Raw genomic sequence first — 20182 nt, 5'->3', positions numbered from 1 at the left:
GCGAAGAGCTAGAATTCTGAAATTTGGAATGAGGTTCACTGATGGAGAGTTAGAAAGGTGTACCAAAGGGTTTTTGGAAATTCGAACTATAAGTGTTCGAAAAGTACTAAAAGTTACTAAATTTAGTACTATTTGGTATTACGTGAACGGATCGAGCTAAAATCTTGAAATTTGGAATGAAAATCATGGTTTAGAAGATGAGTTAATATAAGGAGGTGGTTTTGAAAATGTGTACTCATGTGTACGAATAGTACTAAATGGTACTAAATTTGGTACAATTTGAATTTAGGCGAACCAATAAAGTTGGAATTCTGATATTTAGAATTACTATTACTGTTGGAGCGTAGGTTTGAGATATGGAGGTAGTTTTCGAAATTCGTACATATGGGTACGAAAGGTACTAAATAGTACCAAATAAGGTTAAATTTGGATTTGGGGGAACGGATGGAGCTGGAATCCTGAAATTTAGAATTAGGATTACAGTCGGGGTGTAGGATAGAGGTATTTTGGAAATTCGTACTTTTGGGTACGAAAAGTACTATATGGTACCAAATTTGGTACAATATGAATTTAAGTGATCGGATAGAGCTGGAATAGTGAAATTTGGAATTAAGATTACTATTGGAGTGTGGGATTGGGATACTTTTGGAAATTCGTACTTATGGCAACGAAAAGTACTAAATGGTACCAAATTTGGTACAATTTGGATTTGGGTGATCGGATACATTTGGAATCCTGAAATTCGGAAATAAGATTACTTTTGGAGTGTTGGATAGAGGTAGGTTTGGAAATTCGGACCTTTGGGAACAAAAAGTACTAACTGGTACTAAATTTGGTACAATTTGGATTACGGTGATCGGAAGCATCTGTAATTCTGAAATTTGGAATTAAGATTACTGTTGGCATGTAGGATTGAGGTAGTTGTGGATATTCGTACTCATGGGTACGAATAGTACTAAATAGTACCAAATTTGGTACAATTGGATTTGGGTGAACGGATATAGCTGAAATTCTGAGATTTGGAATAAATAGTACTATTGGAGTGTAGGATTGATAAAGTTTTGGAAATTTTTAGTTATGGGTAGGAAAAGCACTAAATAGTACTAAATTTGGTACAATTTAGATTTCAATGATGGGATACATTTGGAATCGTGAAATTCGGAATTAAAATTGGAGTGTTGATAGAGGTAGGTTTGGAAATTCGTACTTTAGATACGAATAGTACTAAATGGTACCAAATTTGGATTTGAGTTATCGGATGTATCAGGAATTCTGAAATTTGAAATTAAGCTTATTGTTTGAACATAGCACTGAGGTAGTTTTGAAAATTTGTACTTATGTGTACGAAAAGTACTAAATGTTACCAAACCTGGTACAATTTGGATTTGGGAGAACTGATATAGCTGGAATCCCGAGATTCGGAATAAGGTTTAATTACTATTGGTAAGTAGGATTGATTAAGATTTTGAAATTTTTAGTTATGGGTACGATAAGTACTAAATAGTACCAAATTTTAATTTATGTGATCGGATACATTTGGAATCCTGAAATTTGGAATTAAGATTACTGTTGGCGTGTAGGATTGAAGTAGTTGTAGAAATTCGTACTCATGGGTACGAAAGTACTAAATGGTACCAAATTCGGTACAGTTTGCATTTGGGTGAACGGATATAGCAGGAAACCCGAGATTTGGAATAAGGAGTACTGTTGGAGTGTAGGATTGATAAAGTTTTGGAAATGTGTAGTTATGGGTAGGAAAAGTACTAAATTTGGTACAATTTGGATTTCAGTGATAGGATACATTTGGAATTAAAATTGAATTTGGGAGAAATTCGTACTATGGATACGAATAGTACTAAATGGTACCAAATTTTGATTTGAGTTATCGGATATATATGGAATCCTGAAATTAGGAATTAAGCTTAATGTTTGAACATAGCACTGAGGTAGTTTTGAAAATTTTTACTTATGGGTACGAAAAGTTCTAAATGGTACTAAATTTGGTACAATTTGGATTTCGGTGATCTGATGTAGCTGCCATTCTCAAGGTCGGAATTAAAATACCTGTTGATTTGTAGGATTGATAAAATTTTGGAAATTTTTAGTTATGGGTAGGAAAAGTACTAAATAGTACTAAATTTGGTACAATTTGGATTTGAGCGAACGGATAGAGTTGGAATCAAGAAATTTGAAATAAGGATTACTGTTGGAGTGTAGGATTGAGATATGGAAGTAGTTTTTTAAATTAGTACTTATGAGTACGAAAAGTACTAAATTTGGTACAATTTGGATTTGAGCGAACGGCTAGAGCTGGAATCTTAAAATTAAGATTACTGTTGGGCTGTAGGATTGGGGAAGTTTTGGAAATTCGTACTTATATGTACGAAAAGTACTAAACGGTACTAAATTTGGTACAACTTGGATTTGAGCGAACAGGTAGAGCTGGAATCAGGAAATTTGGAATTAATATTACTGTTGGAATGTAGGATTGAGATATGGAAGTAGTTTTGTAGTAGTTTAGTACTAAATTTGGTTCAATTTGGATTTGAGCGGCTAGAGCTGGAATCTTGAAGTTTGGAATTAAGATTACTGTTGGGGTTTAGGATTGAGGAAGTTTTGGAAATTCGTACTTATATGTACGAAAAGTACTAAACGGTACTAAATTTGGTACAACTTGGATTTGAGCGAACGGTTAGAGATGGAATCTTTAATTTGGAGTTAATATTACTGTTGGGGTTACAAGGGCAGTTCGGAAACTTCTTAGCCTAGCACAAAAAGCGCGGTATAAACAGAAAAAAGTTAAGTGTTTTGAAAACTTCCATCTCTGTTATGAACACATGTTAAATTTTGTTTCGATCTGGCAACTCCTTCATATAGAAACAGGTGTTCAAAAAAGACGCATCCGAATTTTTTTAACAATTGAAAAATTAGAAATGCGTGCTGTCATTAAATATTTATATAAAAAAGGTTTATCGGGACAGGAAATTCTCAAAGATATGGTGAATGTGTTAGGTGAAAGTGCTCCTTCATATACTTACTTACTTAGCTGGCCCATTACAGAACATTTGTTCTATAGGCCGAACTAAGAAGAGATCTCCATTCCTCTCTATTTGTTGCTTTGCTCTCTGGAATACCGCGCCTTTTCATCTCAACATCCACTTGTTTGCGCCATCTATTCCTTGGCCTGCCAATTCTGCGTGCACCGCCATGTGGCATGTATTCATACGCCTTTTTAGCGGGTTCATCATCGCTCATTCTTATGATATGGCCTAGCCAACGCAATCGCTGCATCTCGATACGTTTAACAATATTCATGTCGTTGTATAGCAGATACAGCTCGTGGTTCATGCGACGTCGATATTCACCGTCAACGCAGATTGGTCCGTAGATCTTTCGAAGAATTTTTCTCTCAAACACACCAAGCACTGCCATGTCTGCTTGCGCAAGTACCCAGGCTTCGGAGCCATACATCAGCACGGGTAGTATCAGTGTTTTGTAGAGCGTTATTCCTCCTTCATATGCAACAGTAAAAAATTGGGTTGCTGAATTTAAACGTGGTCGTACAAGCATTGAAGATGAACCACGTAATGGACGTCAAAAAACAGCAACAACAACAGAAATTGTAGCCAAAGTGCATGATATGGTATTAAATGATCGACGAATAAAAGTGCGTGAAATTGCTAATATCATGGGCATCTGAAATGATCGAGTCCATTTAATTTTGCATGAAGAACTACAGATGAAAAAGCTTTCTGCAAGATGGGTGCCGCATTTGTTAACAGTCGATCAAAAACGCATAAGAATGAACATTTCTCAAGCTTATTTGGATCGTTTTAAGCGAAATAAAATGGATTTTAAGCGTCGTTTCATAACTGTTGATGAGACGTGGATCCACCACTATACTCCAGAGACAAAAGAACAATCCAAACAATGGACTGAAGCTGGAGGAAGTGCCCCAAAGAAGGCGAAAACAATTCAATCGGCTGGTAAGATTATGGCAACGTTTTTTTTGGACTTCAAAGGTATTTTATTGATTGACTATCTGCAAAAGGATAAAACAATAAATTCAGAGTACTATTGCAACCTTTTGGATCAATTAAATGTACAAATTCGAGAAAAATGTCCTGGCTTACAACACAAAAAATAATTTTTCATCAAGACAACGCACCAGTGCACAAGAGTGTTTTAACAATGGCTAAAATCAACGAATTAAAGTAGGAGTTGCTTGACCACCCACCTTATTCTCCTGATTTAGCTCCCAGTGACTTTTACTTGTTCCCAAATCTAAAAAAATTCCTTGCTGGCAAGCGTTTTACCTCAAATGAAGATGCAATTACAGTTGTAAACCACTATTTTGAAGACCTTGAGGAAAACTATTTTAATCAAGGGATAGAATTGATAGAAAAGCGTTGGACTAAGTGTATTGAAGTTTCAGGCAATTATATTGAAAAATAAAAATATTTTTGAAAAACTAACTATTCTCTTTCATTGATAGGCTAAGAAGTTTCCGAACCGCCCTCGTAGTTTTGGAAATGCGTACTTATGCTTACAAAAAGTACTACATTTTGTACAATTAGGATTTGGGTGAAATTATAGCGCTCGAATCCTAAAATGTGGAATTAGGTACACTTAGGGGTACGAAATGGTTCCATGTATGGTACACTTTTGTATTGGATGAACGGATAGATCTGGATTCGTGAGATTTGGAATTAAGATTACTGTTATCATTTGCTTATAACGTCCGATTTAAGAAATATGTGACATAAATATACGAAAAGTTGTTAATGGCACAGGATTTGGTACAATTTGTTATTGTGTAAAGGGAATTTTGAAATAATAGGAGGAGGTTCGTATTTGTGTATTTACATGTAAAGTACTAAATAGTTCTATAATTGGTTTTGGAGGAACAGATAGAGCTGGAAATGAGGATGGCGGTTGTTGGGTTAGGCCGTATTTGCGCTGAAAACCTCAATTAAACTATCTAAAAAAATGTGGATTGCTCTTAATGTGTAGGCGTGACGAAAATCGAACTAAAGTGGTACGTATTAGTACACAAAATGTTTCCACCATTCTATATTATATATTGTTTATTTGTTTTGTATATTTAACGCATACGAAGTAGCGGGCACTTTGCTAGTTATGCATAAAAGGAATATGTTTTCTATTTAATTATAAAAATTATTCTAAAATTTACAAAAAGAAGCATATTCTAGCCGTTAATTGAAGTAGGTACCTTGAATTTAGGCATAAAAATGAAAATTTTGCCAAATTAGATAGGTTTAGCACAATATTTGATTTCAACTTCACATTACACTGTGAACCAAAATTTTGGGGGGTGGAAAATTCCTTGTGGGGGTGAAAGCCCTTGATGAGTATATTCAGAACCCCAAAGGGCAGATCCGCCGTGAGTCGAACTTCTGAGTTATGGCGTGATGAATTTTTCACTGGAGACCCTATTAGCCATCAGAAACTAGCGGTATATCTTTGTTCGCAGTTATTGTAGCTTATCTTTAAGATTATATGTCTTCAGTCAAATCGAATGAGGATTTTTTTCGTAGAACATTTCGACCTTCTAACTCGCTTCCTTCCATGTCCTTTTCGTCCTTTATTTTAAGAGCCACTATAAAAGTACCACAAGATGATGTTTTTCAGCTTCGAAATGTTCTGCAAAAATGTCGGCCAGACAATTTTAGATGCGGTTCTCATTGACAACTAATCGATTTTGTCGCGTTTTCGTGGTCGTTTTGTGCATTTACCCTGTTTTTGTTCAGAAAAAGACTATATTTTGTTTTTTGTATATTCGTTGCAGAACATACAAAAACACAAAACACAGTTTTTTCTGAGCAAACAGGGGTAAATGTAAAAAATGACTATGAAAACGCGACAAAATCGATTAGGTGTCAATGAGAACCGCACCAAAAATTGTCTGCCCGACATTTTTGCAGAACATTTCGAAGCTGAAAGACATCATCTTGTGGTACTTTTATAGCGGCTCTTAAAATAAAGGACGAAAAGGACATGGAAGGAAGCGAGTTAGAAGGTCGAAATGTTCAACGAAAAAGATCCTCATTCGATTTGACTGAAGACATATAATCTTAAAGATAAGCTACAATAACTGCGAACAAAGATATACCGCTAGTTTCTGATGGCTAATAGGGTCTCCAGTGAAAAATTCATCACGCCATAACTCAGAAGTTCGACTCACGGCGGATCTGCCCTTTGGGGTTCTGAATATACTCATCAAGGGCTTTCACCCCCACAAGGAATTTTCCACCCCCCAGATCTGGAGCTCCATTTTGTTGCACAGTGTTATAGCGTGGTATATTAATAGCATAAGCAATTTAAGTTAAACCTGACATATTTCTCACATTAACCCACAACACCCCTATCATGGCGTAGCCACCCCACCCCCTACATAGTTCATAATATGAATATATTGACATTTAAAATTACTTTTATCATGTAAGTTATTTGGATTTATATTCTTCAGTAGATGTCTATTAACGGTATCTCTATATATATAAAATTGAAATTTGTTTGTCTGTTTGTTTGTTTGTGCCTTATAGACGCGAAAACCGCTGAACAGATCTTACTGAAATGTTTAGGGTACATTGCTACATGGCCTGGAATGAAAATAGGCTATATCATTTTTTGAAATTTCGCGTTGATCTGGAGATATACCATCAAAACCGGAGGTACCTCCAAAAAATTTAGATTTTGTATGCAAATATCTTTAGAACTATTACAGATACAATCTCCAAATTTTGTATGTGTGACGGAATTTGACGTAGAAATAAATTTACTACATTATATTCAAATCGGTTCAGATTTGGATATAGCTCCCACATACATATATTTTCGGCCGATTTCCTTCTTTTTTATGCCAAACATGCTATTTATGTCCAATTTCTATGAAATTTGGAATGTGTGACGGAACTTGGTCTGGAAATAAACGTGCCAAATTATATCAAAATCGGTTCAGATTTGGATATAGCTCCCATACACATATATTTTCGGCCGACTTCCTTATTTTATGTACCAATCACTCTATATATGTCCAATTTCGCTGAAATTTAGAATGTCTAACGGAATTTGTTCTAGAAATAAATGTGCCAAATTATATCGAGATTGGTTCAGATTTCCATATACATATATTTTCGGCTGATTTCCTTATTTTATGCACCAAACACGCTATATATGTCCACTTTCGCTGAAATTTAGAATGTGTGATGGATATTGGCCTAGAAGTATATGTGCCATTTTACATCGAAATCGGTTCAGATTTGGATATAGCTCCTATATATATTTTCTGAGGATTTCATGTATTTGAGGCACCAAACACGCTATTTATATCCAATTTCAATAAAATTTGGAACGTGCGACTGAACTTGGTCTAGAAATACATGTGCCAAATTATATCGAAATCGGTTCAGATTTGGATATAGCTCCTATATATATTTTCGGCCGATTTTCCGCATTTGATGCACCAAACACGCTATGTATGTCCAATTTCGCTGAAATTTGGAATGTGTAACGTAATTTGGTCAAGACATAAATGTGCCGAATTATATCCAAATCGTTTCAGATTTGGATGTAGCTCCCATATATATTTTCGGCCGATTGTCCGCATTTGATGCACCAAACACGCTATATATGTCCGAATTCGCTGAAATTTGGAATGTGTTACAGAACTTGGTCTAGAAATAAATGTGCCAAATTATATCGAAATCGGTTCAGATTTGGATATAGCTCCCATATATATTTTCGGCCGATTTTCCGCATTTGATGCACCAAACACGCTATATATGTCCAATTTCGCTGAAATTGGGAATGTGTAACGGAATTTAGTCTAGACATAAATGTGCCGAATTATATCGAAATCTGTTCAGATTTGGATATAGCTCCAATATATATTTTCGACCGATTTTCCGCATTTGATGCACCAAACAAGCTATATATGTCCAATTTCGCTGAAATTTGGAATGTGTAACGGAATTTGGTCTAGAAACAAATGTGCCAAATTATATCGAAATCGGTTCATATTTGGATATTGCCCCTATATGTATTTTCGGCCGATTTTCTGTAATTTAAGCACCAAACACTGTATGTATGCCCAATTTCGCTGAAATTTGGAATGTCCGACGGAATTTGGTCTAGACATAAATGTGCCAAATTAAATCAAAATCGGTTTAGATTTGGAAATAGCTCCCATATATATGTTCGGTCGATTTCCTGTATTTGATGTACCAAACACGCTATTTATGTGCAATTTCAATGAAATTTGGTACGTGTATATATTTTCCCGTATATATTTTCTGCAGATTTCCTGCATTTTGTGCACCAAACATGTTATGTATGTTCAATTTCATTGAAATTTGGAATGTCAGACGGGATTTGGTGTAAAAATAAGTGTGCAAAATGATATCGTGATCTGTTCAGATCGGAATATAGCTACCATATATATTTTCAAGTTTTTGTTACGTATGTCCAATTTCAATGAAATTTTGAAGATACTTAGAAGTCATCATTATATACACAAGTACTTATGGTTGAGAAGGAATTGACCAAGGCTACAGCTTTAAATATTATATCTTTGAGAGACTTCTTAAGAATAATGTTTTAATATGATATAACTAAATCATTATTTGAGTAAAAATTATGAATACGAGTGGGAGTTATCCTAAGATTAAATTAAGATCTCACAATATGTTAATATGTATATGACCTGGAAATAATAAGTCCCATTTATAAAATAAAATACAACTATCCTCAAACCTAAGAATCTCAAACCTGGTTCTATTCTTAATTTTATTCACTCAAAATCGAATCTGAACAAATAAAGAGAAATTAATACCGTAAGAGTGCAATGGTATGCACACCCGCCTTGCACGCTAAAGGTCGTGGGTTCGATTCCCCGGCCAGTCAACATCAAACACTTTTCAACGGTGGCAAAATACCCCTCAGTAATGTTGGCGACATTTTCTGAGTATTTCAGCCTTGTACAACTTTTCTACAAGTGGTGTCTTAGACACGCCGTTCGGACTCGGCGATAAACAGTAGGTCCCATATCATTGAGCTAATATGAATCGGGGTGCACTCATTGATATGAGAGAAGTCTCCCCTGTCCCGACTGGGATGTTTGTGGAACAATTATATAAGAGTATATAACTACCGTAGGAATACTTATAGTCGAAAAGGCCTTAGGAGGAGTGTTACCTCCTGAAACATACAAAAATAACATAGTAGCTCCAAAACAGCCCTGGATGGGTAGAAAACGCCTTCATATCTCCTATATTTATACGCTAAAATATTAAAAAAGCATTCCATTATATTTTATCTAAGTCGGGGTAGCAATGCGCACCGGGTTCAGCTAGTAAAATATAATTTCGATATCACAAAAGGTATACAAGATATCACAAAATATACCTACCATGAATATTTTTCGCAATACCCCAAAAACATGAAACCGCGTGTATCAGCAATCATATATTTGATAGAAATGCCAATTTTTGGGAGATGAAATATCTTCGTTAAACTCACTTTAACGGCATTTCTGTAGCAGTTATAATTATCAAGAAAATCAGCGCTGGCGAAGGCGCCCCAGTGGCGAAGCCGCCCCATGTTACCATACGTCATAATTTCCTAAAGACCACCTACGGTTTCAACAAAAGCCGAAAGAGCATTGAATGAAAAAATGTACACGTTGCGAGCAGAGCTACATTTGAATGTGGAGTTAATCGAAGTGTGCACTGAAAAAAATTGCATATTATTCAGTGGTCAAAAAAACTTCTTATTTAAAGGTGCTCCTCTTTATTATTCAGGAAAGATATTATAATCATAAATAGATATGCCTATATCAAAGGCTTTGACACTAAAATCTCAAAATTTTCAAAAAGTGGAGTTAGTCGAAGTGTGCACTGAGCGGCTCATTTCCAACATTTGTGATAACACAGACCAGTTTAGACGTCGGCAATTTTGACGTTGACGACAACCACTGCCAAGCCACATTCGCAATGGGTGCAGCGCTGCAATTTTCCATTGTTTAGATCGATTGCGAATTGTGTGCAGGGGATCTTAGTGGTCTTACCATACATACATATGTGTGTGTATATGTGTGATTTTTGATAAGCCATATCGTCTGCTCCGTCGGAAAATGTCGTAAGTCCCTCTCAATAAATTTTTCAGGAGAAAGAAAAAACATTCCAGCGCTGTTTGTATTAAAGATTTTATTATGGTGGTAAAGGCAGTATTCTTCGTTTATTTATTCCGCTTCAATACCTGTACTTTGTTCGATAAAATTCCGTCGCGTTTGGGAGATAATTGGATGTCTTTGGACTTACGACCTTTTCCTTGTGCAGTTTTGTATTTTTGTTGGGACTTACGACCTTTCCTACAATTTACGGACGTTTTTAAAATAAAATATTTATACTTTACAAAACAATGTGGAAGGGGTATTATAAGTTTGTTTTGTTCAACATTCGTGTAACATCGCGAAGTATTCGTCGTAGACCCCTTCCCCTTGCCATTTTTTCATATCTTGACGAGATAAAGCGATCTAGCTATGTGTGTCCGTCCATCCATTAACAATTGTAATAAAACTCCAGGCCTCAATTTTGGACCGATCATCACCAAAATTTTGTAGAGAGGTCGGGTTCCGACCAGAAGTGCCCCCATTAGATGTTAGTTATGATCGAAAGGTGTGAAATGGACCAAACCCACAATTTTTACCCGACTTTGTAGCTGTCCTGTAGATCGCAGTAATATTCTGATAGGCGCGAAATTTTAAGAATGAATTGAGTTTAAGACAAAGAATAAGCTTGCAATTTAACATGGTGATGAGATAATTATTAGCGAGGACCAAAACTTTTGTGTGAAATGTAATATATAAAAGACAATGTGTGTATGTTTGTAAGTTCCGCATAGACTCAAAGACGGCTAAACCGATGTTTTTTGAAAATTTCAGAGAATATACAAGGAACAACCGAGGTGAAAATAGGCTTTATATTTAGAATTCAGAGGGTGTGGGGCGGGACCTGTTTTTAAAAAAACGCTTTTTTGCAAAAGTTATGAAAGTATCGGTCAGAAAATTAATTTGCGACGCAACGGTTAATGAATCTCCGACCCTATTACTTCTAGGATGTTTGGTACTGACGCCTTCATATAGCCCCCATAGAACGGTACCTCCCGATTTTTGGTATTTTGAAGGTGTGGCCTCAGTATTCCTCCGAAATGGCTGAAATTTGGTATTTATTCTTCGTTTCGGGTATAAAACTTTCTCCCATAAATTTGTCTCTATAGGTCCACGCCTTCATATAGCCCCAGGCCAAGTAACGACGTTCTTACTTGTTATTGATATTCACTTGCATATCCCAACTAATTTGCGATGCAAACAAATTTAATTGACATAAGAAAAGGTAACATAAACTGTTTCAACGTGGACCGGTTCGGCTAATATTTAATATAAAATATGACACGTTGTACTTACGACCTTTTATTTTTGCCTTACGACCTTTTCCTTCAATTAAATTTCATGATTAATTCCGTTAATGTACATGGTTTCTTAGCTACATTGTAATCCCAAATAGTATCCTTTTTTGTTTTCCCAAGTATTTCTGCCCCAACTCACTGCATATTTTGTTTTTGTCTGCAAACCATGTATAATCTTCAGCATGTAATGTCTTCCTGCGTTTAGGAAGTTTATCATCAGAATTTTCAGAATCACCGTGAAAACCATAGGGAACTAGACCCATGACACCATCGTCTAATTCCATTCCAAATTCATACTGCTCTTTGTTAGCAAGAACCATGATGTCTTCTTAGTTTAATAAAATGTCGATCAATTATTATTTTAGAATCATTTAATAATATAGACATTGCACTTACCCGTCAGGTATTACTTTATTGAATTCAGAATACAAACTAATCTCGTTATGTGAATAAATGTCCCTAGAGAAGCCACAAATTACCAGTTGATAAAGTTAAGTAAGATATACGACAGTAAAAACAGTAAAAATTTTGATTTTTTTTACAAATTTTTCAATATATGAGGTATTTGAACACATACAGCATCCCAATTTGTATCAATGAAAAGGCCAGAAGTCCATCTTTCATAATCAGTTCGCTTATAGGGGAAGATAGATTTCAAATGTAAATTTTCTTTGCAATATAGAAATTATCACATTTTTGTTCAAAAGTTTGGTTCACAGGCTCCGCCAAATATCATCCGATTTTCATCCAAAGGTGTAGGCTAGTTCTTTACATTGTACCCCAACCATGGATGACGTTAAACATTATATCTGAACTACATTAGCTGTAGTATTCTTTTAAAGTATACATTTTCCTGTGGACTTACGACCTTTTCGTACTCAAATTTGTACGTTTTGTGGACTTACGACCTTTCCCGACAAGGGCAAAACATATAGAAAAACGCGACATACTACCATTTTCTTTGTATCATACGACGTGTTTTGACTTGTACTATCATCCTGTAACAAAAACGCGATTTCCAAAAAAGTGGACTTACGACCTTTTCCGACGGAGCAGACGATATGTTATAATTATCAGATTGTACGGTATGTGGTTTTACAGCAATTGTATAAAGAGGCTATTTAGTTATAGTATTTCATAATAAAATGTTAAGTAATATTTGCTGTTAGCGGGAAACGTCTCCCTCTGTCTCTTCTCATATACATGCATATGTATGTAAAAGTCTTTGTAGAAAAATATTTTATTAGATTATTTCCCATAGTTTCACCGCACTTGCTCGTTTCGTTTGTTATGTTGTCGTTGCTGTAGAAATTGCTTGTAGAAATTCCATGAAATTCTAAATGCGGGGATTGCCCTTTATAATTGTGTGTTTTCCACTATTTATAACTATGCGTATGCGAAAAGTGAATAATTTACAAATAAACAATATTTAACATAAAAATGGTAAACACTGAATATTTTGATGTACTTATACCTATTTTAATTGATAGTTATTTTCATTTAACTACTGTTCGTACACCTTTAGTCCGAATTACCAAAAAAAGGCATTATCGCTCACCTACACATCAACAGCAACCCACATTTTAAATTTCAGTTTACGTTTTATAAAAACGGCACGGATATTTTGAAGATTTATCAACATTTTCCAACCGAAGTAGCTGTAATTTCGGAATTTTTGATATCAAATACGACAAAATTTACTTAGTGTGCACGCTTTGACCTGCCATTTTAATTTATTTTCTAAAACGTACAGAAAACAAGTAAAAAAAGTATCAGTCGGCTGTACCGACAGAGATATACCCTCAGCCTGTTTGGATTGAAATACTTTTTGTCCCAAAAAAAACGTTCAAATAAAGTCGTGAAAAATCCGATCTTTTCATTAGCTAAAAATGGAATTTTGTAAACAAAAGGGAATTTTGTAAATAAAATTCCAACGACATACTCACAGGTAACTGTGCTGATGTTATTTCAACTTAACAGAAATCGATGATTTCTTAGTTGAATCGTGCTGTCAGCTTGCAAATATTTTGTTCTGGTGTTTGTTTGGGAAAGCCGAAAAGTGAGCATCATTCTAATTAACATGAGAATACTCTATGCTTAAAGAGTTCAGGTTTTCACTAAAAACTCATCATTTCAAAAACTGAAAAGCCAATTGATAATTCCCTTCGCCGGGATGAAATCATGATATTGGTAGCGATCAGTAAATTTTGCAAGCTGTCAGTGCGTTTTGTAAACATTTTTCTCTGCAAAGAGGAAAGTGATGAAGTTAAGCCAATGGAGGAATACTCGAAAATGTTCATAAAATTTGTGCGCACGATAACTCTTGAAGGGAGTAACCGATTTGGTCCATACTTTGCCCATCGGGAAATGTCTACCAGGCTTAGATGATGTTCCAATATGGACTCAATCGGTCCACTCCTTCGGGTACCTCCCACACAAAATTTTGCATCAGTTCAGTTTAGGACCAGGGCCCTATTCCACGAAATAACTTATCGCTTTTCACTTTGCACTTATCAAAAATTAGCAGAAGAAAACGTTGGTGGAACAGAAATTAAAAAGAAAGCAAATAATTTTTAGGAACTTAGGCACTCAATTAAAATATCACTTACCAAAAATAACGGTTCTGTGGAACACAAAAATGTGAACATTTTCAAAAATATTGCTAAGTGCAAAATGAAAAGTTGATAAGTTGTTTCGTGGAATAGGGCCCTGCTCTCGAATCGCTTTGATTTTTGTTTTAGCAATTTGTATTCACTGCCCCCCCATACGACGGTACAACTTTCATCTGGGGCAAGTCCATACTTCCTGAGAAAATAGCCTGAAAGTTGCACAAAACCCCTATGACACCGTGTGAGGTGGTTGGAGCGCAAGATAACTCTCGAACGGATCTGCAGATTGGGTCCAAAATTTGGTCTTAGTAATATTTTGTCCACATAGAGTTTAAATTCGAAGATAAGCCAGGTCCTTCAGGTACCTCTCCCACAAAATTTCAAACATTTTCGGAAAAATTGTTCGTACGGTAACTTTTGATGGGAGTGGCAGAATTGGTCCATACTTTACACATCCTAATATATCTACCAAATATAGATCAGGTTCAAATATGGACTAATTTGTCCACTCCATCCGGTACCTCCATAAAACCTTCTATCGAATCACTTTGTTTTTATACCCTCCACCAAAGTATGGAGGGTATATTAAGTTTGTCATTCCGTTTGTAACACATCGCATTAATCATTTGCGACCCTATAAAGTATATATATTCTTGATCAGGATAAAATTCTAAGACGATCTAGTTATTTCCGTCTGTCCATCTGTTGTGATCACTCTAGCGTCCGCAATAATTGAGATAGAGTGCTGAAATTTTGCACCCGAGGGTCTTTTTAACATAGGCAGGTCAAGTCATCGTCAACATAAGTCCATGTTTTGGTATAGCACCCATATAACGGTATCTCCCGATTTTCGATATTTTGAGAATTTTAGCTGCAATTTTTAACCGAACTAGCTGTAATGATCGGTATTTTGAGAATTTTAGCTACAATTTTATCTATTCAAAAATAATCGTCAATATAGGTCCATGTTTTGGTATATCCCCCCATATAACTGTATCTCCCGATGTTCGGGAATTTTCAGTGGTCACGAAATTTCTTCACTAAAATTCGTCAACATGGGTCCATTTTTGAGGGTCTACATTGTTTTGATCAATTTGACTCTTGAAGTTCCCTGCAGCTATAAAACTTTTCCGCCAAAACATTTAAAGATAGGTTGATTCTTTGATATAGACCCGTAGGTGGTACCTTTCACCTAGCTGAACACATTTTTATACCCTATACCACAATGTGGAAAAGGGTATTATAAGTTTGTTTTGGTAAAAATTCATGTAACACCGCGAAATATTCGTCGGAGACCCCCAATGTGGTATACCAATCTTCATATCTCGACGAGATAAAGCGATTTTGAGATGTGTGTCTGTCCGTCCGTCCGTCCGTCCGTCCGTCCTACCGTCTGTCCATTATAAATTGTAAACACGCTCCAGGCCGCAATTATGGACCGATCGTCACGAAATTTTGTATGAAGGTCGGGTTCAGATCAGAATAGATCCCTATTCTAATTGTTGATGATCGTAAAATATTAAGCGGGTGAAATGGACCAAAAACATAATATTTATCCAATTTTCTAGGGGCTCTGTAGGTCTCAATAATAGTCCGATCAACGCGTAATTTTAAATAAGGTAAGAGTATATCACAAAGGTGAAGCTTGCAATTTGAGATGGCGATCGGATAATATTTAAAGGGTAAAATGGACCAAAACTTTTGTGTGAAAATTGTGAAAATTTTTAATATACAGCTTATATCTTAATTCCTGGAAGTGACATTCCGGACAAGTGAGATATACTTGAAAGTGGAACGCTTGACCTTTCAATTGATGCCAATTATGTTGGTGTGCATGATCAGATAACAGAGTTACAGCCTAATATATTCCGTTATTTGTTTGTAGTGTAATAATACACTCGCTAGAAGTCGCAATTATACATTAATAGTCACGAAATTTTGCACCGGGTAAGAGTATAGGTCGAAAAAGATGCCTACAATTTTGTATGATGATCTGATATTCTTTAGCGGGTGAAATGGACCATTACTTTTGTATGAAAAATATAAAAATTTTATTTTTGGTCGATATTTTAATTCCTTGAGGACATATATATTTCGCAAGGTAGCCTACATATGGAAAAAAAACTACTGACCTTTCTTCTGATGTAATTGCAATAAAGTGTTTGCTAGATAACGGACCTACTGCCTAATATATAATGGGTTCTGTGTAGAGAACCACATTTTTATCCCATGCTGCATATTGTCTCTCCAAAAGTTTATGTAACACCACGAAATATTCGTCCTAGACCCCTTATTTGGTATGCCAAAATTCATATCTCGACGAGATAAAGCGATTCAGCGATATCTGTCTTTCCATTAAAAATTGTAAACAAGCTTAAGGCCGCAATTATGGGCCGATTGTAACGAATTTTTTAAGGAGGATGGGTTTGGGCCAGAATAGGAATAATTATGTTTTGGTGATGATCGTGAAATGTTCAGGGGATGAAATGGACCAAAAACAAAATGTTAACCAATTTTGTAGCGGCTCTGTAGTTCAAAATAATAACCCGCAACATTTTAAACAAAGTTTGAGTTTATGATGAAGAAGCGTACAAACCAACGTGAAGATCAGATAATACTTAGCGAGTTAAATGGACTGAAACTTTTGTGTGAAATTGGTAAAAATTTCAATAACATAGCGGTTAAACAACGGAAGTAGTAGTACTACATAAGTGGGTTTCATTATATTTTAGTTTGTGTGAACTAAATTTTTTTTTTTTTAATTAAATTTTCACAATCACTGAAAAGAAGTTCCGTGGAGAGCGATTGTCCAGGGATAGTGGTATAGGGTATCCCATGGTCGGCTCCGTCCGACTATAGACTTTTCTTACTTGTTTTAGATTAGATTAGATAACACTGTGCAACAAAATGGAGGTGAAAGTCTGGGGCACGGAAAATTCCTCTTGGGGAAGAAAGGCCATGGTGAGTATATTATGAACCCCGAAGGACAGATCCGCTGTGAGTCGAACTTCCGCGTTATGGCATGATGAAATTTTTGTTAGAGACCCTGTGGGCCATCAGGTATTAGCGTTATATCTTTGTTCACTGTTGCTAAAGTGCTCTACAAAAACAACAAACAAAGATATAAAGAAAAGGACCCTAATTATTCCATTTTTATTAAGACTATTTTATGGTGGAGGGTATAAAAAGTTCGGTCGGCCGAACTTAACGACTTTTTACTTGTTTTATTTTTGCCTTGTTAAGGCGAAGGTCATTTATAGTGATATTTAATTAATTCTCTTTCGAGTTGAGCTCTTAGACCTAAGAGATACATTGAAAATATAGGAGTCTACCGAAGTCCCACGCATCCAACCAATACGCTACGTTTCACGGGTTGTTAAGCCGATCTTCAGGCGTATTAAGATGTTGTTTTTGTGGCAGACGAAGGTAAAGCTTGGTAACTAGTATATATATCGCACTTCATTAGATAAATGCAAATGCGAAATTATGTCAGTTAATTGAAACTCCAATCTTTTCCTATAGTCCTGCTTGGTAATCCTATTTTTTCAATGTTCATGATTTTTGTTGAATCAACTTGCATTTGCTGCCTCAATTAGGACAGTAAAAGTTTTTTCAGTCCATACTTCTTGAAGGGTGTAAAACCCTCTATGGCACCATGTAGTGGCTGTTGAGCACGGCAACTCTCGAACCAAATACTGAGTGGACCACCACACTTTGCATGTCTTAGTATTTCTTCCAATATAAGATGAAACTGGAAGGTGGTGCTTGTAGATCCACTCCTTTCGGTACCTCCCCAAAAAATTCGAAAATATTCGCTAAAATGGTACGCGCGATATCTCATAAAAAGGGCAAACCGGTTAAGGGTCTGTTCGAGGATCACTTGAAAATTTTTACAGAGTGGTCTTGTTTACAGCGATATCATGTTTTTCGTAGGCAAGTACATGCTCCCTGATATAATGGTCCAAAACCTCTGAATTATATGATGACCAACTGAAACGACAGGTGATCGCGATTTTTATCGAATGACACCCAAAATAAGACTCACTTCCAAAATGAACTTTTTCGGTCCATTCCTTTAGATATCTTCCCCGCAAAACTTTTTGAGCTTCTATCGAAAACAATATTTTTGCGGGTTCATACGCGACCACCATTCCAATTTCAGAAGTTGTATCCATTTTAAAAACTCCTTATCTAAACGCCAACACAGACCCTAACACAAACAAGTAAAAAAGTATCAGTCGGCTTTGCCGACAGAGATATACCCTCAGCCTGCGTATATTGAAACTATTTTTTCCAAAAATACGTATCTATTTATGTGGTTTTAAAACTTTTGGGCGTTTGAACCGACAAAAATGTTGATTAGGATTAAAGATCAAAAGTTTTGCGGAGGATATACTAAAGGGAATGGATCGACATTGACCGTTATGGAAGTGGATCTCCAGCCACAACATATGGTGCCATAGGGGTTTTTTACACCCTTCGGGCCGTTTTCAAGAAGTATGGACTTGCCCCTAAAAAAGTATGGACTTGCCCCTAAAAAAACTTTTACCATCGTAATTGAGGCAGCGAATGCAAGTTGCTTCAACAAAAATCAAAGTGATTCGAGAGCAGGGCCCTATTCCACGAAACAACTTATCAACTTTTCATTTTGCAACTTATCAACATTATCAACTTTCATGTTCCACAGAACAATTATTTTTTGATAAGTGATAAGTTGCTAATTATAAAGTGAGTTTGCTTACTTTTCACAAAAATGTAGCTCTTTTTTTGATTTCTGTTCCACAAACGTTATTTCTGCTAAGTGAAAAGTTGTAACGGCAAAGCGTATTTTGCTAAGATTTTGCAAAAAAATTTGCTCTTTCGTTCCACAGAAAACTCTGCATTTTGATTTTGCAGATCAAATTTTGATAAGTTTGCCTTAAATTTGCGAGGTAAACGTTCTCTTTGCCAATATACATTGATAAAGCGAAATTTTGTTCGGAAATAGTGAAAACACGGTTATGACAAGAAATTGTAAAGATTTTTCCGAACTTCTACCCTTCGAACTCTCACTATCCCAAACTCCACCCTACGAACAACCCCATTCCGAACTGAGCTCATTCCACCCTGCGAACAACCTCACAAATCGATGTTTCTCGATTTTACATTTAGACTAAACTCTATTTGAGAGACTATTTTTATTTATTACTATACCCTCCACCATAATATGAAGGGTATATTAGGTTTGTCATTTCATTTGTAACTCATCGTGATTACAACAGATAGGGGATGAAATGCTGTTCACGCGTGTCTTAAATCAAGTTGGAAGTTGAGCTTTGTTATAGCCCCCATGTAGCAGTGCCGTCGATTTCAGCTATTTTAAGGTTTTTAGCTACATTTTCAGAACGAATTAGTTATAATATGCTTCCAAAACTTACCGACATAGGCCCATCTTTTATTATAGCCCCCATATACCGCCCAATTTCAGCTACTTTGGGGCTATTAGCTACATTTCCAGGCCGAATTACCAGTCAATCACCAAGAAACGTCTGCACAAAAAATTATGGATATAGGTCTACGTTTTTTTATAGCCCCCATATAGCAGTACCGTCCGATTTCAGCTATTTTAAGGTTTTTAGATACATTTCTAGAACGAATTAGTTATAATTTTGCAAGTAACTTCTCCACTTTGTCTAGAAAGAAAACTAATTACTCTATGCCGAACATAACGCTTTTTACTTGTTTTATTTCGCTTAATTTTTTTGTATTTTATTTTATTTGTATTTCCCTTCATTTTATTTTAGATTATTTTATTTCACTTATTTTTATTTTGTTTTATTTTATTTTGCTTTATTTTATTTATTTTTTAACTTTATTTTATTTCAATTTACTTTACTTTATTTCACTTAATTTTATTTTATTTTACTTCATTTGATTTATTTTGATCTTATTTTAATTTATTTCATTTAATTATTATTTAATCTTTATTAAAATTATTTTATTTTATTTTCATATTAATTTATTTTGTTTTATTTTTTTTTCATTTCATTTCATTTCATTTTATGTTATTTTATTTTTTATTTTATTTTATTTTATTTTATTTTATT

Source organism: Musca autumnalis, unplaced genomic scaffold (genome assembly GCF_047663935.1).
Source record: "Musca autumnalis isolate F117 unplaced genomic scaffold, ASM4766393v1 scaffold_1, whole genome shotgun sequence".
Classification (NCBI taxonomy): domain Eukaryota; kingdom Metazoa; phylum Arthropoda; class Insecta; order Diptera; family Muscidae; genus Musca; species Musca autumnalis.
Note: the sequence above shows the minus strand (reverse complement) of the source record.